Raw genomic sequence first — 27,859 nt, 5'->3', positions numbered from 1 at the left:
CAGAACTGCTATCAACATTTGCCATCAAGGCATAATTTTCCTCATCCTCAGAATCTGAAGCATCTGACCAGCTTTTCTTCTTTGTGACAGGATCCTTGCCTTTGTCACTCTTCCCTTTTCTGCAATCAGGAGATATGTGGCCTTTCTCACCATAGTTGTAGCATTTAATATTTGAGTAATCTCCTATGTCAGACTTTCCTCCTTTGCCTTCAGATTTTCTGAAACCTTTCTTTTCAGAACTTGCACCTTTCTTGGAAAACTTCTTTCCTATTCTGAATTTCCTGTATGCAATCTTTGTGATTCCTTTTACCATAAGAGCACACAGCTTCATCATCTCTTCATCAGGGTCTATCTCAGATATACTTTCAGTTTATGAGTCATCATCACTATCAGAACTTGATGACTCAGTATCAGACTTTGTGATGAGAGCTTTTTCTTTGCCTTTCTTTGAGGCAGCAACTTTGGGACTTTCCTCTTCAGCCATAAAAGCAATTGTCCTTGACTTTCTTCCATTCCTCTTGCTTTTTTGTTCCATCTCAAGTTCACGAGTCTTGAGCATCCCATAAATTTCATCAAGAGTTGTTTCATCAAGATTATAGTTGTCTCTTATTATTATGGCCTTCAAATCCCATCTTTCAGGAAGTGCTAACAGGAATTTAAGATTTGAATCTTCAATATCATACTCTTTGTCAACTAGTGACAAATCATTCAAGAGTTTGACAAATCTGTCATATAAATCAGTTAATGACTCATCAGGCTTTGAGTCAAAGTGCTCATATTCTTGAGTGAGTATTGTCTTCCTGTTCTTCTTGATTGAATCAGTTCCCTGACACCTTGTTTCCAAAGCATCCCATATATCTTTTGCAGTCTTGCATTGAATTACCCTGTTTGACATGACATTATCAATGACACTATGCAACAAGTGTCTTACCTTTGCATCCTTAGCAATCGATGAGATATCTTCAGCAGTGTAATCACTTTTCTCCTTTGGTACAGACTTTGCTGGCTGACCTGTAGCTTCCACAGAGAGTTTGGTTGGCATATGTGGTCCTTCATAAATCCTGTCGAGATATTCTGGATCTGTAGCTTCCAGAAACATAACAATCTTCACTTTCCATATGGAATACTCAGAAGGTTTCAATATGGGAACTCTTATAGTCTCATATCGACTATGGGTTATGGTTTTTGGAGGTTCTTCAGTTTTGGTGGGCTTGGTTGGAGTTTCTTCTTCAGACATGATTGTTTTTAGATCTTAAACTGTTTGTGTGTTAACAGATTGCTCTGATACCACTTGTTAGGTCACACACACTGTAGAAGGGGGTTGAATACAGTGTTTAGCACAATCAAATAGAATATAAGAACTCAAGTAACAGAAAACAGATTTTATTCAACACAATAAACTTTGTTACAATATGGAACTGTCATCTCTCAGTGATGGACAAATTATCACGAGAGCTGCCAGGGTTACAAAGAATAATAACTTCGATAATGATAACACTTATAGTGTAAAACCTATGCATGTGTTTATATACTACACAGTTACAAGATAAATTCTAATTGATATGGAATATAATTCTGCTTCCTAAAATATATCAACTAGTTATCTTTTCTTCCAAGTATTATGTTCTTCATAAAATTCTTTCTTCATGCATAATTCTTTCTGTCTTAGTCTCGATCTTCTTTCCTTTCAATCAGCCGTCTGTCTTATCTGAAAGTCATCTTAAGTCCTGATATTATCTCCTGATAAATATCTTCTGATCACTTAAGTTCTGATAACTTAAGTTCTGATATCTTAAGTTCTGTCTTCAGTATAAGTGCTGATTTCCAGTTAAGTACTGATTTGTCCTGTTAAGTAAGATCTGAAAACTAAATACAAATCATATTACACATGACATTATCAAATATATCTAACAAAACCCCCTTCTGTAATTCTTGTTTAGATTGTTTGGGAATGAAAATTGGTATCAAAGCAAGCTCTTGAAGAACAAAGAGTTCAAAGATCAACAACTAACAAGAAGAGCAGAAAAGATGTTGGAGTAAAGATTCCATTTCTGGACAAACACAACTATCACCATTGGAAGGTGAAGATGCACCTGTATTTCCTATCTCAAGATGAAGCATATGTTGATTGCATTGAGAAAGGTCCACATGTCCCTATGAGAGCCGCTACAGGAAATGAAGCATCCATCCCAAAGCCTAGAGCAGAATGGTCTGATCCAGATATTGAACAAGTTCTTAAGGATAAGAAGGCCATGAACATTTTGTTTAATGGTGCTGATGGTGACATGTTTGACAACATCATTAACTGCAAAACTGCCAAAGAGGTCTGGAATACAATTCAAGTTATTTGTGATGGAACTGAGCATGTAAGGGAAAACAAGATACAACTCTTGATTCAGCAATATGAGCATTTCCATAGTGAAGAAAGTGAGTCACTCACTGACATTTTTAGTAGATTTTAAAAACTGCTGAATGCTCTAAAGTTGCATGGAAGATTCTACCAAACAAAGGACTCAAACCTCAAATTCCTTATATATGTGCCAAAGGAATGGAAGCCTATGACAGTCTCATTAAGAAACTCTCAAGATTACAAGGAACTCACCTTGGACAGACTGTATGGGATTCTAAAGACCTATGAGCTTGAAATAGAGCAAGATGAGAAGCTGGAGAAAGGAAGAAAGAAAGGAGGATCCATTGCATTGGTTGCTGAGCAAGGAAATGAGAAGGATACAAAGGTTGAAGCTGTTGAATCTGCACCAAAACCTAGAGTTTGTGAAGGAAAGGGAAAAGGGATAGTAGCTGAACATGAAGACCATCTTAGTCAGGATGATATGGAAGGCATAGATGAGCATCTGGCTTTTCTACCTAGAAGGCTTGTCAAGCTCAAATTCAAGAAGAATTTTGGAGCAGCCAAGTCAAACAAAAACATGGTTGACAAGGCTAAATTCAAATGTTTCAAGTGTGTCTTCGTAGATCATTTTGCTAGTGAATGCAGAAAGTCTGATTCTAGTAAAGAGAAGTTTGAGCCTGTTGATTACAAATAGAAATATTTTGAGTTTCTAAAGAAAAGGAAAGGGCTTTCATCACACAGGAAAATGACTGGGTTGCAGATGGACTAGAAGAGGATGATGATACAAGCTATGTCAATCTAACACTTATGGCCACGTCAGATGAAACAGAAGTAAGTTCATTAAGTAATCATGGAAACATAAAGAATCTTTGGTATCTGGATAGTGGGTGCTCAAGGCACATGACTGGAGATTCTACCCTACTCACTGAGTTCATGGAGAGAGCTGGCCCAAGTATTACTTTAGGAGATGACAACAAGGGTTATACTGTGGGATATGTCTTGATTTCAAAGGATAATGTCATCATTGAGGAAGTTGCCCTAGTGGATGGACTCAAGCATAATTTGTTGAGTATCAACCATCTTTGTAATAAAGGCAACTCAGTAACATTTAATTCTGAAGTCTGTATTGTGACCAACAAAGTGGTTCTCACTGGAGTGAGAAAAGGTAATGTGTATTTAGTTGACTTCAACTCATCAAATGCAGAATCTGTCACTTGTAATAACCCCAAAAATTTTGGACTTTTTATAATCCTTATGAATAGTGATTTTGCTAATTATGCTCATTAAGAAAACTTTTCATGCCACTCTATGTAGGAGTTCTTTTATTGATATTCTGAGATCTTATTAGTACTCCATATGGTATATAAGTGTATGTAAAGATCGTCAGAATCCAAATTCGAACACTTTGATTTTTCTCGAAAATCCACCAGATACCGAAAGAATCGAGATATTTTAGGAGAGAAGAGAAGAGAAAAGAAATAACAGAAGAAGATGAGTCACTTGTGTGATCCCAGGTTCGTGTAAGAAAAAGAAAAATAAATTAAAAGAAAAAAAATAATGTGAGAGAATCTTCTCAAATCTTTCCATTTTTGTAAAGAATGTATTTGAGAAAAATTATAGAAAAATTTCCTAAAAAATTCGGGAGGACATCTTGGAAATAAATAAAAAATTTTAAAAAAATTCTTCTCTCTTCTCTCTATTTCAAAACTCTAGAGCGCAGCTTAACTTAATTTTATCAATAAAATATGGTTTCCCTTTTATTCTTTCACCATTTGAATTCTAATCTAAAATAAACTAAAATAAAATACTCCAATGTCACTCTCTCCTTAAAAGAGTACACTTCGCATTCTCTCCTTTAAAGGAGGACACATATCATCTTTTTTTATTATTATTATCCTTCAAAATTATTAGATGCATTGCATTAAATATATTTTCATCATTTTTCACTAATTTTTCTCCAACCAATTTCTTCTTCCATTTATATTTCCACTAATTCTCCATTTTCAATAATTCTCACTTCTCACCATATCTCAAGTATTGGTTCTCATTAGTATTTTTATTTAAATTACTCAACAATCAAATATATTAATTTTCTTAAAAAATATCCTAATTTTCCCTGATTTTCTTTCCTTTTTTCGCTACTATTAATTTCACAATTTCTTATCTTTCATCAATAATATTTATTAGGATAATTTATTTAAAATATATATTGTCAAAATATATTTATTACAATTTTAATTTTTAATATGCGTATATACTACTTATTTTACATATCATAGTTATTAAATATTTAGAATTTTCGTTAAATCTATTTGAAAAAATCTCGAATTTGTCAATAATCTATTTAAATTAATTAAATCAACTTAAAGTATGTTATGCGCTCAAAATCTATACTAATAATTTTTTATGTTAATTTAAATAAAATAAATATAAAATAGTCGGGCAATTACCGAGGACCTAATCTAGTTTTTATTATAGTGGAGTTAAAATATAAAATATATAGATTGTTGGCCCTGAAATCACCCTGCGGTAGGGCCGGAAATGATCTAAGCTGCTCGTTAAACTCGTCCGGTTCGTTCGAGTTTGAACAATGTTTCTTGTCCGATAATTTTAACGAACCGAACCGAACTTTTAAGGTGTTTAACTTGAGTTCGGTTCGTGTTTGGTTCTACTTCATTTAAATCGTTAAACACGAGCTCGGTTCGAAAAAATAGTAAATTTATTATATTATATGTACAAATAATATAAGTATTATTAATAATATATGAATTATATTTTATAATTATTTTAAATAAATATTTTATTGGTGAAAAGATATTGAATTAATAGTTTGATATAATTTTTAACCTAAAATAATATTTAAAATATTTTTTTAAAAAAATACATATATTGTTCGATTCGGTTCGATTTGTTTGCAAACAGTACGTATTCAGTTCGAATATTACCGAACTCGAGTTCGAACAAGAAATTTTGTCCGATAGGATTGCCGAACAATGTTCAGTTCATTAAAATTTTGTCTGATTTCATTAAAAGTTCGTCTGAATTCATTCGAGTTCGGTTCATTTACAACAGGTATCAGTAGAGGTTAGAACAAATACACTACAACTACCGGGTTATTTTTATAAATACATAGGAGCAGATTTAATTAAAACAAAAATACTATCGAGCATTTATATGAAAAAATATTATAATTTTAGATAAGATATCTAAGGTTAATCCCATACCCAATTTTCTCTAAAATATAAATATAGAGCAAATATAAAGGATGGTTGGAGTTAACACAATAATAAAGATAATAACTTGCTAAAGCCCCTTCATAAATGAACTAATTGTTTTTCTTCATGACATGTTTATTGAGAACATGTGAAGAAAAAGGTTAATTTACTAGTGAAACTACTACTTTATACTTGTCTCAGCATTGCAGGATGCATAAATGCAAGAGATGCGTTTTACGTATAAATAATAAATATCTGGAATGAACATTTATCAGTTTAATATTTAAAATAAAATACGGTTTATACATACACCTAGGCTGCTTATGGGTTAACGAACCCGTTAAATCCAACCCAACCTTTAATTGGGCCGACCAAATCGAATTATTCAAACTTGTGAGTTAGTAGGGTTAAATTTCCGTTGGGCCGATTATATTGGGTTGGTTCAAATTTTATTTTAACTTTTTAAAACTCTAACCCAATCCAACCCGGTCTAATTATTAAACCCAACTCATTTTCATTGACTCGGTTAATATGAAGCAAACTATGAGTTGCACTGTAATAAGGTACTTTCACAAATTATTATATTAAACTAATTTAATTGGTTAATATGAAGTAAACTATGAGTTGCACTATAATAACGTACTTTCACAAACTATTATATTAAACATTCGGGGAAAGAGGAAAGGAAAGATGTTTAATTGGTTATTGTATTTATACTTATCATATATTTATGAGCAAAAGTAAATTATGATAGATCGTAAAATTAAGAATTTATGTTGTTTCAATCAAGACTGTATCTTTAACTTTTCACTTACTTGTTTTTCTGAGAGTTGACTTTACACTGCGGTATAAAATATCTTTATACTTGTTTTAATAAACCTGTAATAATTTGAACGATCAATTATTTCTTGTATGTAACATTTTTTTTATTATCTACTATTATTTTTATTCAACCCTACCCGACCCAACCATCACTCATATAATAGAGTTGGATTATAATTTTCTTTTTTGATATTAATGCATTTGAAAATTTTCAAACTCAGGATTTCTGTTGCCTCCTCCCATTTCTTCCGGAACTAAACAAGTTGTGTTACTAAATTTTCGAAACTGGCCCAAAACAGGTCAGGTGCAGCACTATATCCACCCACATGATATGTCGTGAAAATGCGGGTTACATATACATCCAAGTGACATAAGTTATTGTGACCTAAGAAATTTTTTAGCAATAACTTATTATATGCATGTGGTTTTTTGTCACATAACTTCAACAGGTTAATTAAAAAGTAAAGAGTTTTTTTTACAGTAGAGTTAAAATATTAAATATAGATAGGTAACAATAGAGGTTAGAACAAATACACTACAAGGGGTTATTTTTATAAATACATGGGAGCAAATTTAATATCTAGAATGAATGTTTATCAATTTAATATTTAAAATATGGTTTACACATATACCCACGTGATATAAATTATTGTGAAAATGCGGGTTACAAATACATCCACGTGACATAAATCATTGTGACCTGTGAAAATTATTCACAAGTGGTTTTTTGTCACATAACTTCATCAGGTTAATTAAAAAGTAAAAAGTTTTTTCTTTAAAAAAAAGAAATTAAGAAATAAAAATAAAAACGAATGATTTCTATCGATTCCAGCGCGTGCCTTCATGTATTTAAGGTGTACCACATCGCCATAAGTAAAGAAAAAGGATCCCCTTCCCGTACATTAATAGGTGAATTAACATTAAAATATTATAACTAGTTAATTAAGGCGGCGGTGATTAGCTCGCTTTAAATTTTGTTTAACTATATAAGAACAGTGGAATTAAAAGCGCCTTGTCCCACACCGGTCGCATTACGATATTTTTTCTAATCTTGTGTTTTAATATGTTGGATGAACACATGTACTACAAAATATTTTATCAAGGACGTAATTCATTTATAATTTATTATGCGATATGAGGTGCTTGAATACATAAATCAAAATTTACTAATCATCAAAAAATTAAAGGATTGTATTACAACATGACTTATTTTTGGCAAGTCTCAAAGTCGAAATACCCAAGAGCCGAGTTCGTTTCGTCCCAGTACTCTCGGACAAGTGATGAGCCCAGGAATCAGGATGCACCGGGATTTTTAGCACATCGGCAAGCAAAGAATGGAACCTAACCCGAGAGAGCAAATTATAACAGCCAATAAAAATCGTCATGAAGGAATTTGAGTTAGCACAAAGGCTGATACTTAAATATGTAGCCAGACAATTTTTAAACTGAGGAATAACTACGAAATAATTCTTATTAGGTATTCGTAAGTAACACTGATATAAAATCATAAACGTAGACTTTGAAAAAAGAGAAAGAGAACAGATAGAAACATTTACAGGGAGACACATAATTTAAAAGCCAGTCAAAGGGATCACATGACAGTAGGAGACACACAAGTACATGAGCAAATTCCCAGGGAGAAACTTGTCCTGAACAAATAAAAATTTCAAAAATACATCTACCATCACTGAAAATATAATACACACATACATATGGACTCCAACCACTGATAAGCAGTCACGATATTTGAAAACAAAACTGATAATGCACATATGGTTGAAATAGAAAGACCGTGCTACTAAAATAATCTCAACACTAGAGGAAATTTTGAAACAGTCACGAGTTTCGTAAAAAACCCTAATAAAATATTGCTAAACTATATGAGCAATTGAGCTCCATCCACACGGTTTGCAGAATAAAATAAAAGACTGATTTGCAAAAAAATGAACACGGAAAACACACAAGCAGGGCATAAGTAAAAAAGGGTGGAGGGAGTGCCGAACCTGGTTGGCAGGATTTAAGGCGCAAGCGCCAACCCTTCAAACAGTCGAAAGGAATCTATAAGTCCACATACTAGCAGGGGGCACATGAACGGATTCACCAGTTGAATCACCTGTTCATACAATTTGACTTCATGTAACCAGAACAAAGTTAGGGTCACCAGGGCCATCACGTGTTCTGCTACCCCTTACCCGCACTCCCTGAATTTAATATAACTAGCTTTACTTAATATATACATAATTAAATTTACCAATTTTGAAGATGTGGGACATCATATTAAGCTTTAATTTAATAAATTAAAATATAATTAACCCTGGCGTATAATCATCGCTCCCTCATATCTATTTTCATAAACACAAATTGTTGCAGAATTTAATAAAATTAGCTGATTACAGGATAATAAATAAATTGCCGCAGCCGGGATTCGAACCCGAATTAGCCATTTCAGCGTTGATCCTCCACAATGCAAATGTTATTAAGTCAACAGTGAGTGCTCCTGCGGCAGTATATATTATACATAGCACTGTATATAAATAAGTTATTAGTTTTTTAACATAATGATGTGGGACGTAAAAAATAAGATAATTGTTTATAAATATAAGGACAGGGGTGAATTATGAACAATAAATCAGACGATCTTTAATAAGAAACGGTCAAGTACACGCTCAGGAAGATAAGGACTGGTAATTTATAGATTAAAGATATAAAATCCAACCCAATGAGATCACACAACACTGGGAGAGACATGAGCAGATGCAGAGGGAGAATCACATGTTCTAAACAAATTAAAATTCCCTAAAATCATTATATATATGATGAAGGAAACAGAAAGATAAGGTCAGAATCCACATACTTGTGACCAGAGATCTGAATCTGCAGGCTGACGAGAGAAGAGAAGAAATAGATCACAGAGGCACGTTCGTGGAGTGCATGAGCTGTTTCCTTCTCTTGGCCACCGCCAAACAATGACAAAAAATAAGAGGTTTTGAAGCTTGTTATACAATGACGAGACTGGAAGCTGATCGGCAACTGACGTATTTTCCTGCCTCCTGATTTGAAATCTTTCCGGAGTAGTTGATAATTTATTTTACCCTCCGCCTGCGAACAAGAATGAAGAACAATTTAAATCTCCAAGTATGCTAAGATTGATAATTTTATGAATTAAAAAATATCTTATTTCATCAAATATTTTCTGTCCCAAGTCCAACTACTAAAATTGACAGTTTAACATAAGTTTAACATATTAGTTATATAAGAACTAGTTAAAGATAAAGAACAGATAGAAAAATCTAATTTAAATTAGTCTTTACAGTACTTCCAATTGGAGATATTTCTTGCAAAAACAACCAACAAAAAATAATCATGACCATTGTGCATCTCCATCCCCATTTAGAAAAAATGAGAATGATGTATATCTCAAGCCCAATCCTTCGGTTCTCAAACAACTATATTTTCGTTCTTCATCTCTCAAGCATTCATAAGGAGTAAACAACAGATGGCTAAATTGAAATAGTAGTACTTGATACCCGCAATAATCTTGACCAATAACACTAGAGGAAAAAAATTTGATAGATCCGCTCTGAGTTTATACACATTAATATATTAGTTTTATATGAACTAGTCAACATAAAGAATAAATAGAAAAATCTAAGTTAAATTAATCTTTACAGTACTTCCGATTGGCATATTGTCATTATGTCATGCGAACACGTCTACCCAGAACCAATTTACTGTGTTGACCCCGGGACCCTGGGGAGGTACAAACAAGAGCAGCGGGAGACACAAAGCAAAATCAATAAAATAATTCTCACCAAAGTAAAATTGATGCAAATTTAAGAGCATTTAACCAAGCAAATGTAAAAAAAAACACAACAGAGGAAGAACAAACCGCGCCTCATGTCTGACATGTGCATCACTGCCCGTAGCATTTTAACTAGGTTTATTTATTTCATTTAATTTTAAATTGCTATGTCGGAAAACATCTAATGACTATTACGTATAACAAACAAAACAATAAAATTGAAAAACTATTAAAACTCCGTATAAATTTGGGGGAAAATAGAATGGAAAACGCAAAAAAGGTGGAGGGAGTGCCGAACCTGGCTGGCAGGATTTAAGACACAAGAGCCAACCCTTCAACCAGTCGAAAGGGATCGATAGGTCCACATAGTAGCGGGGGACACATGAACGGATTCACCAGTTGAATCACCTGTTCATACAATTTGACTCCATGTAACCGGAGCAAGGTTAGGGTCACCTGGGCCATCACGTGTTCCGCTACCCCTTACCCACACTCCCTCAATTTAATATAACCAGTATTACTTAATATATACATAATTAAATTTACCAATTTTGAAGATGTGGGACATCATATTAAGCTTCAATTTATTACATTATAATATAATTAATCCTGGCATATAATCATCGCTCCCTCGTATCTATTTTCATAAATACAAATTGTTGCAGAATTTAAAAAAATTAGCTGATTACAAGGTAATAAAAAAATTGCCGCAGCCGGGATTCGAACCCGGATTAGCCGTTTCAGCGTTGATCCTCCCACAAGTGTGTAATTTATATCCACTTGTATATTCGCAAGGGTATATTTATTTAGTTTCAGCGATGATCTTCCACATGCAAAGGTTATTAAGTCCACAGTGAGTGCTACTGCGGCAATATATAATATAAATAGCACTGTATATAAATAAGTTAATAGTTTTTTAAAATAATGATGTGGGACGTAAAAAATAAGATAATTGCTTATAAATATAAGGACAGGCGTGAATTATGAACAATAAATCAGATGATCTTTAATAAGAAACGGTCAAGTACACGCTCAGGAAGATAAGGACTGGTAATTTATAGATTAAAGATATAAAATCCAACCCAATGAGATCACACAACAGTGGGAGAGACATGAGCAGATGCAGAGGGAGAATCACATGTTCAAAAAAATTAAAATTCCCTAAAATCATTATATATATGATGCAGGAAACAGAAAGATAAAGTCAGAATCCGCATACTTGTGACCAGAGATCTGAATCTGCAGGCTGACGAGAGAAGAGAAGAAATAGATCACAGAGGCACGTTCTTGGAGTGCATGAGCTGTTTCCTTCTCTTGGCCACCGCCAAACAATGACAAAAAATCAGAGGTTTCGAAGCTTGTTATACAGTGACGAGACTGGAAGCTGATTGGCAACTGACGTATTTTCCGCCTCCAGATTTGAAATCTTTCCGGAGTAGTTGATAATTTATTTTCCCCTCCGCCTGCGAACAAGAGTGAAGAACAATTGAAGATCTCCAAGTATGCTAAGATCGATAATTTTATAAATTGAAAAATATCTTATTTCATCAAATATTTTGTCCCAAGTCCAACTACTAAAATTGACAGTTTAACATATTAGTTCTATAGGAACTAGTTAAAGATAAAGAACAGATAGAAAAATCTAATTTAAATTAGTCTTTTGATTACTTCCAATTGGAGATATTTCATGCAAAAACAACCAACAAAAACTAATCATGACCATTGTGCATCTCCATCCCCATTTAGAAAAAATGAGAATGATGTATATCTCAAGCCCAATCCTTCGGTTCTCAAACAACTATATTTTTGCTCATCTCTCAATCATTCATAAGGAGTAAACAACAGATGGCTAAATTAAAATAGTAGTCCTTGATACCCGCAATAATCTTGACCAGTAACACTAGAGGAAAAAAATTCGATAGATCCACTCTGAGTTTATACACATTAATATATTAGTTTTATATGAACTAGTCAACATAAAGAATAAATAGAAAAAATCTAAGTTAAATTAATCTTTACAGTACTTCCGATTGGCATATTGTCATTATGTCATGTGAACACGTCTACCCAGAACCAATTTACCGTGTTGAGCCCCGGTCCCTGGGGAGGTACAAACAAGAGCAGCGGGAGACACAAAGCAAAATCAATAAAATAATTCTCACCAAAGTAAAATTGATGCAAATTTAAGAGCATTTAACCAAGCAAATGTAACAAAAAAACACCATAGAGGAAGAACAAACCGCGCCTCATGTCTGACATGTGCATCACTGCCAGTAGCATTTTAACTAGGTTTATTTATTTCATTTAATTTTAAATTGCTATGTCGGAAAACATCTAATGACTATTACGTATAACAAACAAAACAATAAAATTGAAAAACTATTAAAACTCCGTATAAATTTGGGGGATAATAGAATGGGAAACGTAAAAAAGGTGGAGGGAGTGCCGAACCTGGCTGGCAGGATTTAAGGCACAAGAGCCAACCGTTCAGACCAGTCGAAAGGGGATGAATAGGTCCACAATAGCAGCGGAGGGTCACATGAACGGTTGCACCGAGCGAATCACCCTGTATACATAATTTAACTCCATGTAACCGGAGCAAGGTTAGGGGTCGCCCGGGCCATCAAGTGTTCAGCTGCCCCTTCCCCACACTCCCTCAATTATTATAATTAACAGAATTCAATATAAACACTTTTTAGTTTATCAATTATCACGATGCGGGACGGACTTTTAATTGATTTAGGCTTTTAATTTTACACAAACACACAACAAAAATTAACTTATAGACTCTACTATAGCATCGTTAATACAAATAATACAATCCAACACCAATTAAAAAATAAACAATTAATAATGTAAATAATTAGGGTATTACAAGGACGATGTATGAGGAATTGATGATATGCATACTCGAATCGGAGATGTAAGTCCTCCAGACAAGATTCCGACAGCATTTGTAGCATTTTCCGGCGGCTGAATAAACAAATCGAAGAATAGAATAGAATGAAGGGCATTTTATGTTCTAAAGGCTTCCACACTGGGTCAACTATTCAAAAGCAGTAAACTTTTGTTTATCGGTTTGTTGGGCTTCATTTTGCCATTTTGGCCCGGTTTTATTTTTCTTTTTAGGTTTGTATTTCTTTTAAAAAAAATTATACAAAAAACACGGACAAGTTTTATATAGACTATACTATTATGGCCCTAAAAAGTATGCTAATATTTTTAAAATAAATCTTAAACAAATATAATTTCATTATAAAAAGTCAAATATCTAATATAACTACAAACTCTATGAATTCATATCCAACTTATTATCTAATTGTATTCAACACTTTCAAAATTAATTTTAAAAATTCAAATTATAACATAATAATATAATTAATAAATCAAGAAAAAAATGAAAAAAATCTTAAAAACATAAGGTCAATCTATTTATATATACTGTACAATTACAAGAAAAATGGTTTTGTTTGGTGATTGATTAACACTTTCCAAAATAACAGTCTAACGCTTATCATTTTTCATTAAAAAATAAAAAAAAAATTCTACGAGAGTACGTTGACTTAATGTATGTCTCTCCCTCTCAGAAAAACACTTTTTGTTCATCATGCGGACTAAAAATATATATAATTAATTTAAAAAATATCATATAGACAAGCTATACATCCATTAATCCTGTTAAAATATATATAATTAATTTAAAAAATATCATATAGACAAGCTATACATCCATTAGTTCTGTCAAAGTTCTCACACCGTACATTTACACATCGTTGTCACGTGACTCGCTACTAAAAATCAACTCCATTGGTCATTTATATCAAGAACATATTTAGATTGCAAAATTAATAAATAAATTTGAAAAATAAGATTAAATAATTTATATTAAAATTACCATCATAAATTTCAAAAACTTATTTATTTTATTTCATAATTTACCTTTTTTAATAAAAAGTATAATATGATAATAAATATTAAAATTAAACCATGTATCGAACGGGTTATATGTTATTTTAAGCGTAACATACTATTTTAAGCGTATGATATGATTGGTTGTTTGGTTAATATCTTTTTAAAAAGAGTTAACACGACTTTCAAAAACATTATTAATATTAAGAAAACATGTATCTTTGACTCTTCTAAAATTAATTCAAATTTATAATTTTATATGAGTCGGAGACCAAATAATCCCATAATCAATTAATTCTTAATAGTTAATACACATCAAATGAACACAAATACAATTTTTAAAAATTAAATTAAAAAAAATGAAATTGAAAAAAATACAAAACTTGCATTCTCTTACGGTCTTACATAGGCTAACATGAAATAGAACACTCATAACAAAAAATGGATATTTTTGAAGTAAAAAGAAAATTTGAATTTAGGCTTTGTATACTAAAATTTTGGTATATATAAAGAATTTACGGTTTAAATATTTAAATATGAGTGGCCATATCATATTTTTAATATCTTTCGATTTTAATAATATAATATTGATATATGATGCTAATATTAAATTTTTAAATAAATATATGATAATCGTTTTATCTAATATGAACAATATTCTAAATCTTAATAGTTTAAATATCCAAATTTGAATCCGTCAAAAGTATAATATAAAAAATAAATGTATCATTAATTTCAATAATACATAATTATGATATTTTATTTAATTATCTTTTTTTTTACAATAATTATTATATAAATAATAATATTATGTTATAATCAGCTCGTGCATCGCACGGGTTATAGGCTAGTAATAATTACAAAAAAATGTATTAGGGGGCTATTTCGTTCTTGAGAAAGAGATTTGAAATAAGAAATCGGGTTAAACTGGTAAGATGTTGAGGAATTATGTATGATATCATATCATGTGTTCGGTTCGTTACTGGAAAAAAATAAAAATAATAAAATTTAATTTGATAACTCATGTCACTCACTGTAACAGCCCGCACTTCCGGACTATTAAATATAAATCAAAACTAATACAATATACAATATATTTATCCAAAATTCAATTACAAAGGTACTATTACGAAAGCGCATCTAACGGAAGTCCAAAAGTCAATCTACTACAATCTTAAATTCTCGAACTCCAATGATATCCAACTCGAACTCTTTGGCGAAACCCTGAAATATTAAAAGGATGAGCTGCGAAGCCCAGCAAGCAAACAATCGATCCAACTAGCACTCCAAGTAACACATACACATATAACAAAATACGGCATTCTATTCGATACGATATACGAAACAAACACTTTCGATACATATTCTTATTCGATACACACAATACACATAACACATAAACAACGATAATTCAAAATCAATAACTCATGCCACGACCACTACAACCCGGTAATAACGGTCCTAAATTTTCACAAAACTGTCACTACAATCCGGTGACTGTGGTCCTAAGTTCTTATTCGATATTTTTCACAAACCATGGCATAAATCAGAGATATCAAATTATCGTCGATACACCACACATATATAATAATACATATACTGTAATACATGATACTTTCAAATAAATCATCACTTAGACCAAGTTTTAATAATCAAATATACACGTATATCACATAATTTTGAAAATACTAGCAAAATCGATCAAAAACTTACCTCAAAACCTGATCAGATCTGAATTTACCATTTTGGCCCTCTAAACAATGTTATCTTGAAAAACGTAAACCACGAAAGTTGTAGAGAACGAAAAGACCTTTCCGAAAAGTCCAAGATCAACAAATTCTGACGTACAATGAATGTTCTATGAATTTTACAAGAATGCTAATTTTTATTGAAAATGACCAACAAAATTTATGAATAAAAACGAGGAACACGAATGTGATGTATTTATAATGATACAAAACCCTATATCTTAACCTACAAGTTATTCATATTAGAATTTGATCCAAATTGTAGGCCCATTAGTTTAAACCAATTTTAATATCTTAATATTTATCCAGTTTTAATCCTTTTTTTGCTAATATCCTATTATTATTATAATTCCAAAAATTATGGGATATTACATACGACCCTCCTTAAAAAGAATTTGGTCCCCAAATTCACAACAATCATAAAATTCATGACACGTCTACCTCCTGATCTACCAAAGGTCAAACTATGGTCCACGGGAACGCATTCTAGAGAATGTAATAGTCTCATACCTAATACACTCTGTTAGGTCACACTTTCACTGTAGAGGGGGTGAATACAGTGTTTATTACAATCAAATCAAACTTCAAGAACTTATGTAACGGAAAACAAACTTTATTTAAACAATAAACTTTGTTACAATCTGGAACTGTTATCTCTCAGTGATGAACAAAATATCACGAGAGCTTCTAGAGTTATAATAAATAATATTCTCGATAATGATAACACCTCTAGTGTAAACTCTATTTCTGTATTTATATACTACACAGTTACAAGATATTCGCTAATTGATATGGAATATAATTCTGCTTCCTAAAATATATCAATCAGATATCTTCTATTCCAAGTATTCCATTCTTCACGGAATTCCTTCTTCATGCATATCTCTTCTTATGTTTATCTTGATCTTCTTAACTTTAATCAGCTACTGTCCTTATCTGATCGTCCTTCAGCACTTAAGTTCTGATATCTATCTCCTGATAACATAAGTACTGATATCCCTTAAGTTCTGACTTCCAGTACCTTAAGTACTGATCAGTTAAGTACTGATTTGTTCAGTTCAAATAAGATCTGAAATCTAAACATAAAACATATTAGCCATGACATTATCAAATATATCTAACAATCTCCCCCAACTTGTAAATTAACAAAATATACAAGTTTAACAGATATTTGATGATGTCAAAAACATTAAGTACAAATGCATGAGAAATAGACAAGATAACTACAACTTACAGTCCTTAAAGTTTTTACCAATTCAACTTCTGATAACAACTTCAACCTGTATAAATATCAGAATTTAAGCAGTTGTAGATCTTCGACTTGGCTTCATCATTTTCTGATCTCTCTGATGTCAGGAGTTGTTCTGAGATAATTCTTCAACAAACATTTCTCAGCATATCTGAGTTCATCAATCATTCTCCGTTTGACATCTTTAAGCTCTGCAGTATCTTCACCAGTTTGAAATATTGCAGCTCTGAGATCATTAATCTTTGCTTTTCTCAACTCCCGATCTAGTCTTATGACATAAGCTTTGTTAGACTCTAGATTGAATTCAAGCCCCTTAATACCAAGATATGTTCTGATCTGTGCAGTATTAGGCTTCATATCAACAATATCACCATTGTGATTTCTGTACTTTGGAACATATCTGCTGTCAGACTTAACAGAATAAAGTCTTTTCTGTCTCTGAATCTGTTCCTTTAAGTAGTTTGCAGCAGTCTCTGTTATTCTGTCATCCACTTGAAGTAAGAATAATACATGCTCCAATTCTTCAAAATACTTCAATGGAATGGCATTTTGTCTTATATGATAAACCCTACCATCTGTCATGAAATACAACATGATGTATTCTTTCAAGTAGGTATGGTAAACCATCTGTACAGATTCTAGTTGATTCAATCTCTCAGGAGTTGCTCCAATACCTGGTTCACTCAAGGAAGTTGGATCATCAGTAGTGTTGTGTACTCTTCTTTCATCAGCACTTCCCAATCCAGTTTTATCTCTAGCTTCCTTTCCAGTAACTACTCTTGCTTCAAAACCACTTAAAGTAGTCTTCAAAGATTGAGTCTGTTTTGCTTTAGTGAATCCTGGTAGGAGTGTTTTAGATTTATCTTCTGATATCAAGTTAACTTGAGCACTGTCAGAGGTTACTTGCTTCTTCTGAATATCAGAACTTACAATTTCTTGACTCTGAACAACTTGAGCCATGTCAGAGGTTGTTTTAAGAATTTTTCTTGAAGTCAGAGCAAGATTATGTTTTCCATCAGTAATTTCTTCTTCCTCAGGAGGTACATAAGGCTTGATAGGTTCACCAACCTTTTCTTTACCCTTGGATCTATCTGTGGTTGTGATCTAGCCAAAGTTTCTTCAGTATGTATCCTCTCTTTGATCACAATGCCTTTAGGTTTTGGAAGTAACTTTTTACCAGAAGCTTCAGATTTAGATGTGACTTTCTCTGATTTAAGTCTGGCTTCTTCTTCCTTTAAACTTTCCAAGTCCATCCCTGGATTTTCTTGAAGAAATAACTGTCTTGACATTTCCTCATCAAGATCTAGAAGTTCATCAGAACTTATCCTTTTACCAGCAGCAGAACTTATTCTTTTCCCAGTATCAGAACTTGTTCTGTGACTAGCTTGTCTTGATGTAAATCTTCTACCTTGACTATGACCACTACCCATTCCAGAGTTTCCTTGGTCATCTTTTCCATCATCCTTTCCTTGCAGTGACTTGTTGGTTTTGCATTTGGACTTAATTACCTTCTCCCCCTTTTTGGCATCAGCAGGTAATAAAAGAGAGATAAGTAGTTCCACTGAGGTCTGGATTTCAGTAAGTTGCGATTGCTGAGAAGCTTGATTTGTCAGAATTTGATCAATCTGAGCTTGTTGCTTCTCTTGAGTTTTCTCAATATAAGCAACCCTGTCAATGGTAGGTTGGAAGAACTTTTTCTTATCAAGTTTCCAAACTTGTTCCTGTTTAATAAAGTTCTCCTGAATCTTGTGTAGCTCTGCATGAGTGTTGGAATGAAGACCTTGTAGATGTTTAGTACTCAATGCAGTGACTCTAAGCTGGGTTTTAAAATCATCAGAATTTAACATTTCATCAGCTTTAGTCAAGTGCTCAGCAAGATGTAAAGCATTTGGAACACATGAAACTGAGTTCCATTCCTTAGTCCACTCCTGTCCTGCAGGAGTTTCACTCCAAGGTACTGGTGCATCCCTGATAACAAACTCCTTTAGCAGTTCAGACTTAGGAAGAGTCAGTGGAGGAGTATGTCCTGAAGGACCTGCTGCATCAGCATCTACAGTTGTAGCAGCTTCACCAGTATCTCCAACATTTGCAGCATCAGAACTTAAAGAATCAGTATCTTCTGATAAGACAACTGTATGAGTAGCAATGGAGGCTTCAACATCCTCTAATTGCTGATCTGATACTAAGTTCTGATCAACAGCCATATCCTGATGCTCACCTAAAATCTGATCATCATCTTGATGCAGAGAAGGTGTTAGTGATAACTCAGGAGTTTGAACAGCATCAGTAACAGGTGTTGTGGAAGGATTATTTGCTGTTGGAGCTTCTAAGAAAAGTATTTCAGGCACAACCAAGTTCTGAATATCAATTTCAGCACTTGTGCCTGGATCAACAAGAGATAAAGAAGGTAAATTAACCTTGTCAGATACAGGTTCCTGAAATAGAGTTGATGGAGAAGAAGTGACTGGAGCAAATTCCTTGTCTTGTGAGATCAGAGATTCCTGATCCCCTTCCTTAGCTGCTTCCTCCTCATCATCTGAAACTGGCCTCTGTGCCCTCTGTTTCTTGTACTTCCTTGTTGATTTGGATTCCTTGGGAGTTGCAGGAACAGTCATACGTCTAAGCCTCTTGAGAAGCCTAGAACCCCCAATTGCAGAATCCTTCTGAGAAGTTGCCTTCTCAGCTTCATTTATCATAGGTTCTGAAGAAAGAACCTGATCTTCAGAATCTGTTTCATCTCTCAAAGTAATCCTCCTCTTCTTCTGAGATGTTTGAGGAACAGTCTTTGTTCTCTTTGGCTTAGAGGATGTAGGCTTCACAGTAGGTGCTGAAGAAGAAGGTTGAGCAGTCTGTGAAGTGGAGAGATATGATTTGAGATAAGTTCTGAGGGTAGGTTGAGTAGAATGAGAGGTAGGGACTGAGGTTGATGGATTTTGGTTATGGTGAGTTGGTTGAACATTTGAGTAAACAGATTTGTAAGTAGCTGGATCAGCATTTACCAGAATCTGTTTCACAGACTGAGGAATCTGTAATTGTCTCACCATTGATTTCTTTGTGTCAGCATTTATCAGGTCGTTAAAGTACCTTTTTGCAACCTTAAAAGGTGGGGTTTGAGTGCTGACTAACTGGGGTTCAGCAGTACAATACGTATAAATAAGTTGACAGAATCTAGCAAAATAAACAAGAATAACAGTCATTGGAAAAGGAATGTGCACATGGAACAAGAGTGAACTGTTCAAGGACGAGTGCCATTATGTTTTAACCATAGACTATTAATCTTCCACTTCAACATTTCGAAATTAATCTGAGACTGTTACCAAATTGTATTTACAGATAAGTCAAGTAAAGGGTTAGACTGAAAAATCAGAACTTAGACCTATATCAGAACTTAACAGTCATCAGAACATAATGTCTTAACTCGAACAAGGAATATCTATCTTAGTAAATACTCATACAAGTTCTTAGTTATGAACGTCAGAAATTAATCATCAGAACGTGTAACTAGAACTTGTCCTCAGAATTTGTGCAGAAGTGACACAATGACTGTTTATCTAAAATAACATAGACCACCACAGAAATTTCATCATTCATATGGAGTGATGTGTGTGTGCATTAAGCTAAATAACAGACAAAAAGTAAAGTCTGATCTACTTCAGTACATCTTAGAAATAAGTCATAATTAAAATTTTGCTAAAGATCTGTCATTATCCTGAAACCTACTGATAAATGAGTTCATGCATGAGTTCACCTCTACTGTTTTTGTGCTAATTTTATGCATCTTTTGAAATTCTATTTTACAGAGGCTTCTCAGTGTAAGTGAGTCACGACTGTTTATTAGAATTTATGCTATTATCAGAGTATTTCTCCAGTAATCATAGAGTGTGAAAAGTCACCAAGAAAATATTTTGCTTTTCTAATGCATATTTACTTAATACCAGCAATGCACTTGGGTCGTCCCTTTCACATTTTTACTCTAGATCTCAAAGGAGTACCTGATATTATTCTTTGATTATTGTTCTTCTTCTTTTGATAAGTGAGGTTTATCAGCACTTAGTACATTCAGCAGTTTTACTAGAATCAGAACTTAAACAGATGAGTAGCATTATTCTAATTTGTGACTTAGTAATAAGATATACAAAGTAAACTTAACTAAGCTCAGTTATCAGAATTTGCTTGTGTCATAAGATTTCCACAGAAATAACTACTTCTTTCATGGGATCATTTGTTTATTGAAGACTAGTAGGTCAGTATCTAGCACAGTTATCCTCATAGGATAGAATAGTTACTGAAACAGACATATCACTTATCAGAGTTTAGACACATATATCAGACAACAGTCAGTACTTGAAGACATTTATCAATTAATGCACAGAATATACAAAGAGATTAATTCTGTAAATACTGATCATAAAGTCTGATAACATAGAACAAGTTTAAGCAGATTTAGAGAAAGAACCTGAAATCATTCCAAGTTCATTTACCAATTTTGAAAAGGTAGCTTCACACAGTGGTTTTGTGAAGATATCTGCTACTTGTTGATCTGTGGGAACAAAATGCAATTCCACTGTACCTTCATCCACATGTTCCCTGATGAAATGGTACCTGATGCTGATGTGCTTTGTCATAGAGTGTTGAACTGGATTACCTGTCATAGCAATAGCACTTTGATTATCACAGTAAATAGGGATTTTGAAATATGTTAACCCATAATCCAGTAACTGATTCTTCATCCAGAGAATCTGTGCACAGCAGCTTCCTGCAGCAATATACTCTGCTTCTGCAGTTGATGTGGAAATTGACTTTTGTTTCTTGCTATACCAAGAAACCAATCTGCCTCCAAGAAATTGGCAGCTTCCACTTGTGCTTTTCCTGTCAATTTTGCAACCTGCAAAATCTGCATCTGAGTAACCTATTAATTTAAAATCTGATTCTCTAGGATACCATAATCCTAGATCAGCTGTTCCTTTAAGATACTTAAAGATTCTTTTTTCAGCTGTTAAGTGAGGTTCTCTTGGATCTGCTTGAAATCTTGCACAAAGACAGGTAGCAAACATGATATCTGGTCTACTAGCAGTTAGATAGAGAAGTGAGCCAATCATACCTCTGTAATCAGTAATATCTACTGAATTACCAGTATCCTTATCCAGTTTTGTTGCAGTGGCCATGGGAGTGGATGCACTTGAACAGTCTTGCATTCCAAATTTTTTCAGCAAGTTTCTGGTGTACTTAGATTGACAAATAAAAGTTCCTTCTTCACTCTGCTTGACTTGAAGGCCCAGAAAATAACTAAGTTCTCCCATCATACTCATCTGATATCTTGACTGCATTAGATTGGCAAACTTTTTGCAAAGTTTGTCATTTGGAGACCCAAAAATGATATCATCAACATAAATCTGGATCAAAAGTAAGTCCTTGCCATGGTTGAGATAGAACAATGTTTTGTCAATAGTTCCTCTGTTGAATCCACTTTCCAGAAGAAACTGAGCTAAAGTCTCATACCATGCTCTAGGAGCTTGCTTAAGTCCATAAAGTGCTTTATCAAGCCTGTAGACATAATCTGGATGTTTGGAATCTACAAAGCCTGGAGGTTGTTCAACATATACTTCCTCTTCCAATTCTCCATTGAGAAAAGCACTTTTCACATCCATTTGAAAGACAGTAAACTTTTTGTGAGCAGCATAAGCCATGAATATCCTTATGGCTTCTAACCTAGCAACTGGAGCAAATGTTTCATCATAGTCAATTCCCTCCTGTTGAGAATATCCTTTTGCAACCAGCCTTGCCTTGTTCCTTACAATTATGCCATCACTGTCAGTTTTGTTTCTGAATACCCACTTTGTACCAACAACCGATCTATTCTTGGGTCTTGGCACTAAGGTCCAGACTTTGTTTCTTTCAAATTCATTCAACTCTTCCTGCATTGCTTGCACCCAATCAGCATCTTGAAGAGCTTCTTCCACTTTCTTTGGCTCAGACTGAGAGAGAAAAGAATTGTAAAGACATTCATTCGAAGTACCTGTTCTAGTTCTGACACCTGCCTCAGGATTTCCAATTATTAAATCAGGTGTATGTGATTTTGTCCACTTCCTTGCAGATGGAAGATTTTCTCTAGAACTGGATGCTCCCCCATAATTCATGCTGTCTTCGATTTCATTTTCTGATGCTCCCCCTGAAACTATGCTCTCTGAGTTGGATCCTTCAGTATTTAGATTTTCAGCACTGTCAGTACTTGGCTTATCAGAACTTGACGAATCAGAATTTGACGAGCCAGATGTATGTTCTGATGCTTCTTGAGATGTGATAAAATCTTGAGTATGCTCCCCCTGCAATGGTGCATCTTCCTTTGACGTAGTCACCACAGTTTCAATAACATCAGAGTTTAATCCATCAGAATTTACAGTATCAGGACTTAGACTGTCAGGACTTGAGGTATCAGAATATGAATCTTCATTTTCAAATCTCAGCTTATCATGATCAATGCAATCTTCAAGTCCAGTGATCTTCTTGTCATCAAAAGAGACATTGATAGATTCCATGACCACTTTTGTTCTCAAATTGTAGACTCTGAAGGCTTTTGTAGAAAGTGGATATCCTACAAAGATTCCCTCATCAGCTTTTAGATCAAACTTGGATAGCTGTTCAGGATGAGTCTTGAGAACAAAACACTTACATCCAAATATATGAAAGTATTTGAGATTTGGCTTCTTGTTCTTCACCATCTCATATGGTGTTTTTCCATGCTTGTTAATGAGTGTTGCATTTTGAGTAAAACAAGCAGTCTGCACAGCTTCAGCCCAGAAATAGGTTGGAAGCTTTGCTTCTTCAAGCATTGTTCGTGCAGCTTCAATTAGAGTTCTATTCTTCCTTTCAACAACTCCATTTTGCTGTGGAGTTCCAGGAGCAGAAAATTCCTGCTTTATTCCATGATTTTTGCAGAACTCTTCCATTATCAAATTCTTGAATTCAGTGCCATTATCACTCCTCAAAATTTTCACAGAATCTTTGATCAATTTATCCAGATGTTTGACATGATCAATCAGGATAGATGCAGTTTCACTTTTTGTGTGCAAGAAATACACCCATGTGTATCTGGTGAACTCATCTACTATGACCAACGCATATTTCTTCTTTGCAATAGACATGACATTCACTGGACCAAATAGATCAACATGAAGTAGATAGTAAGGCTCAAGAATTGATGATTCAGTCTTGCTCTTGAACGAAGATTTTCTTTGTTTAGCCTTCTGACATGAGTCACAAAGACCATCAGGAACAAACACTGATTTTGGCAGTCCTCTCACAAGATCTTTCTTGATCAGTTCATTTATCTTGTTGAAGTTTAAATGAGAGAGTTTCTTGTGCCAATTCCAGCTTTCTTCAGTTGAGGCTCTACTCACTAAACAGATTGCAGAACCATCAGAACTTGTTGAAAGCTTAGCTTCATAAATGTTACCACGCCTGAATCCCTTCAGAACAATTTTTCCTTTAGATTTACTAACTATTTCACAATGTTCTGCAAAGAAATCAACATGATAACCTCTGTCACAGATTTGACTTATACTCAGTAAGTTGTGTTTAAGTCCTGAGACCAGAGCTACATCTTTAATAATGACATTCCCAAGATTGATATTGCCATATCCCAAGATTTTTCCAATGTTGCCATCTCCATAAGAAACACTTGGGTCAGCTTTCTCCACAAAGTCTGATAGCAGGGCCTTATTTCCAGTCATATGTCCTGAACATCCACTGTCCAGAACTAGAATATTTTTCCTGTTGCCCTGCAATCAAAAAGACCACTAATTATTAGTTTTAAGGACCCAGACTTGCTTGGATCCTTTGGCCTTTTTAGGTTTGTTAACATTTGCAGCGGATTTAACATCAGATTTTATGTTAACAGTTTTCTTATCAGACCTTATACTAGAAGGAACAACAGAAACTTTCTTTAAAGAAGGTTTTATTTGATAATAATCATAGTACAAACTATGATATTCCTTACAAGTATAAATGGAATGCCATAAACTACCACAATGAAAACAAGGATTTTGTGGTTTGTATCTAACAGACTGACTCTTAACTCCTGACTTTGTAGATAAGGAGTTAATATTCTTATTCTTCCTGCAAAAAGAAGCCAGATGGTTAGAACTTCCACAGTTATGACATGCTTTCCTAGGAGCATCAGGAACAGATTTATAGTTATTGCTTTTATTCACACCTTCCTTTCCATTCCTGTTTTTCCTAGGTGATTTTACCTTGTTTGCATCCTTAACATCTTTCAGCTTATGCTTAAGCTGCTTCTTCGTCATTAAGCCTATGTTAACTTCAGCTGTCTTTTCCTGTTTTAGTTTGTCAGAAGCTAATTCCTTTTTAACTTCTGATTTCTCATTTTCGGATTTTTCAGTTACAAACTTAACAGGTTTTAACTTCGGCTTTTGCTTATCAACAGGCTTAATTTCTACAGTTCCTTTTTCATTTTCTCCATAGCCTAAACCCTCTTTCCAGTTTCCACTGCTTAGCAAATTTTGAGTTGTTTTGCCAGAGTTAGTCCAAGTTCTGATAATCTCTCTCTCCTTTTCTAACTCAGTTTTTAGAGATTCATTCATTTTTAGCACTTCATCCCTAATATAAAAAGCATTATCTCTATCCTGCTGAGTTTGATGAAACATGACTAACTCTTTTTCTAAGAAATCATTTCTTTTCTTAAAAGCAAGATTTTCAGAAGTTAATCTTTCACATGTTAAAGTTTGATCTCTATAACTAACAAACATGGTTTTAAGATATCTTCTCAACTCATCAATATCATCAGTATGAAAAGCATAAGTAGTCTGAGGTACCTTTGTTTCAGCAGCTTCAGAACTGCTCTCAGAACTTGATTTATCAGCATTTGCCATCAATGCATAGTTCTCCTCACTTTCAGAGTCTGAGGTGTCTGTCCAGCTTTTCTGCTTTGTGACAAGAGCTTTGCCTTTGTCATTCTTGGTCTTCTTGCAATCAGGAGATATGTGGCCTTTCTCACCACAATTATAACATTTAACATTAGCATAATCTCCTCTGTCAGACTTTCCTCCTTTTCCTTCAGATCTTCTGAAATTCTTCTTATCAGAACTTATGCCTTTCCTGGAAAACATCTTTCCCTTCCTGAACTTCCTGTATGCAATCTTTGTGATTCCTTTCACCATAAGAGCACACAGCTTCATCATCTCCTCATCAGCATCAGTTTCAGGCAAGCTTTCAGAATCTGAGTCATCATCACTCTCAGAACTTGATGACTCAGTATCAGATTTTATGATAAGAGCTTTACCCTTATCTTTCTTTGAGGAAGGTGGTTTGGGGGATTCCTCTTCAACCTTGAGAGCAACTGTCCTTGACTTTCCTCCTTTTCTCTTGCTTCTTTGTTCCATCTCAAGTTCATGGGTCTTGAGCATTCCATAGATTTCATCAAGAGTTGTTTCATCAAGATTGTAGTTGTCTCTTATTGTTGTTGCCTTCAAATCCCAACATTCAGGAAGAGCTAACAGGAATTTGAGGTTTGTATCTTCAAGATCATACTCCTTATTTACTAATGACAAGTCATTCAAGAGTTTGACAAATCTATCATATACATCAGTCAATGACTCATTAGTCCTAGAGTCAAAGTGTTCATACTCTTGAGTGAGTATTGTCTTCCTGTTCTTCTTAACTGTTTCAGTTCCTTGACACCTTGTCTCCAGTGCATCCCATATCTCCTTAGCAGTCTTGCAGTTGATTACCCTGTTTGACATTACATTATCAATGGCACTATGCAATAAGTGACGTACCTTGGCATCCTTAGCAATAGATGCTATATCTTCAGCAGTGTAATCAGTCTTTTCCTTTGGTACGGTCATTGCTGCTTCACCTGCAACTACAACAGCGAGCTTGGTAGGTTTGTGAGGCCCTTCCCTGATTCTATCAAGGTATTCTGGATCTGTTGCTTCCAGAAACATGGTCATCCTTACCTTCCATATGGGATATTCAGATGGTCTCAATATGGGAACTCTGATAGTCTCATATCGACTCTGAGTTGATATCTTTGATGATTCCTCAGTTTTGGTAGGCTTAGTTGGAGTTTCTGTGTCAGACATGATTGTGTTTGGATCTTTAACTGTATGTGTGTTAACAGATAGCTCTGATACCACTTGTTAGGTCACACTTTCACTGTAGAGGGGGTGAATACAGTGTTTATTACAATCAAATCAAACTTCAAGAACTTATGTAACGGAAAACAAACTTTATTTAAACAATAAACTCTGTTACAATCTGGAACTGTTATCTCTCAGTGATGAACAAAATATCACGAGAGCTTCTAGAGTTATAATAAATAATATTCTCGATAATGATAACACCTCTAGTGTAAACTCTATTTCTGTGTTTATATACTACACAGTTACAAGATATTCGCTAATTGATATGGAATATAATTCTGCTTCCTAAAATATATCAATCAGATATCTTCTATTCCAAGTATTCCATTCTTCACGGAATTCCTTCTTCATGCATATCTCTTCTTATGTTTATCTTGATCTTCTTAACTTTAATCAGCTACTGTCCTTATCTGATCGTCCTTCAGCACTTAAGTTCTGATATCTATCTCCTGATAACATAAGTACTGATATCCCTTAAGTTCTGACTTCCAGTACCTTAAGTACTGATCAGTTAAGTACTGATTTGTTCTGTTCAAATAAGATCTGAAATCTAAACATAAAACATATTAGCCATGACATTATCAAATATATCTAACACACTCTG

The 27,859-nt window shown here is 33.9% G+C and overlaps 1 long non-coding RNA gene across 3 annotated transcripts; it reads right to left on the bottom strand.

Annotated features, from left to right (window-relative positions):
- Positions 1–7,497: 7,497 nt before the first annotated feature.
- On the bottom strand, positions 7,498–13,253 carry LOC141712268 (uncharacterized). 3 transcript variants are annotated; one of them, XR_012571571.1, is made up of 6 exons: positions 13,100–13,253; positions 11,409–11,652; positions 9,242–9,486; positions 8,782–8,911; positions 8,391–8,588; positions 7,498–7,728 (listed from the first exon to the last, which is right to left on the bottom strand). It is a non-coding gene; the product is annotated as an uncharacterized LOC141712268 (long non-coding RNA). The 3 variants fall into 3 exon arrangements; XR_012571572.1 differs by having other exon boundaries at positions 8,819–8,911; XR_012571570.1 differs by lacking the exon at positions 8,782–8,911.
- Positions 13,254–27,859: the final 14,606 nt, after the last annotated feature.

This window comes from Apium graveolens, chromosome 3 (genome assembly GCF_009905375.1).
Source record: "Apium graveolens cultivar Ventura chromosome 3, ASM990537v1, whole genome shotgun sequence".
NCBI lineage: Eukaryota > Viridiplantae > Streptophyta > Magnoliopsida > Apiales > Apiaceae > Apium > Apium graveolens.
The sequence above is the reverse complement of the archived record's forward strand: the minus strand, read 5'-3'. Positions and strand labels throughout refer to the sequence as shown.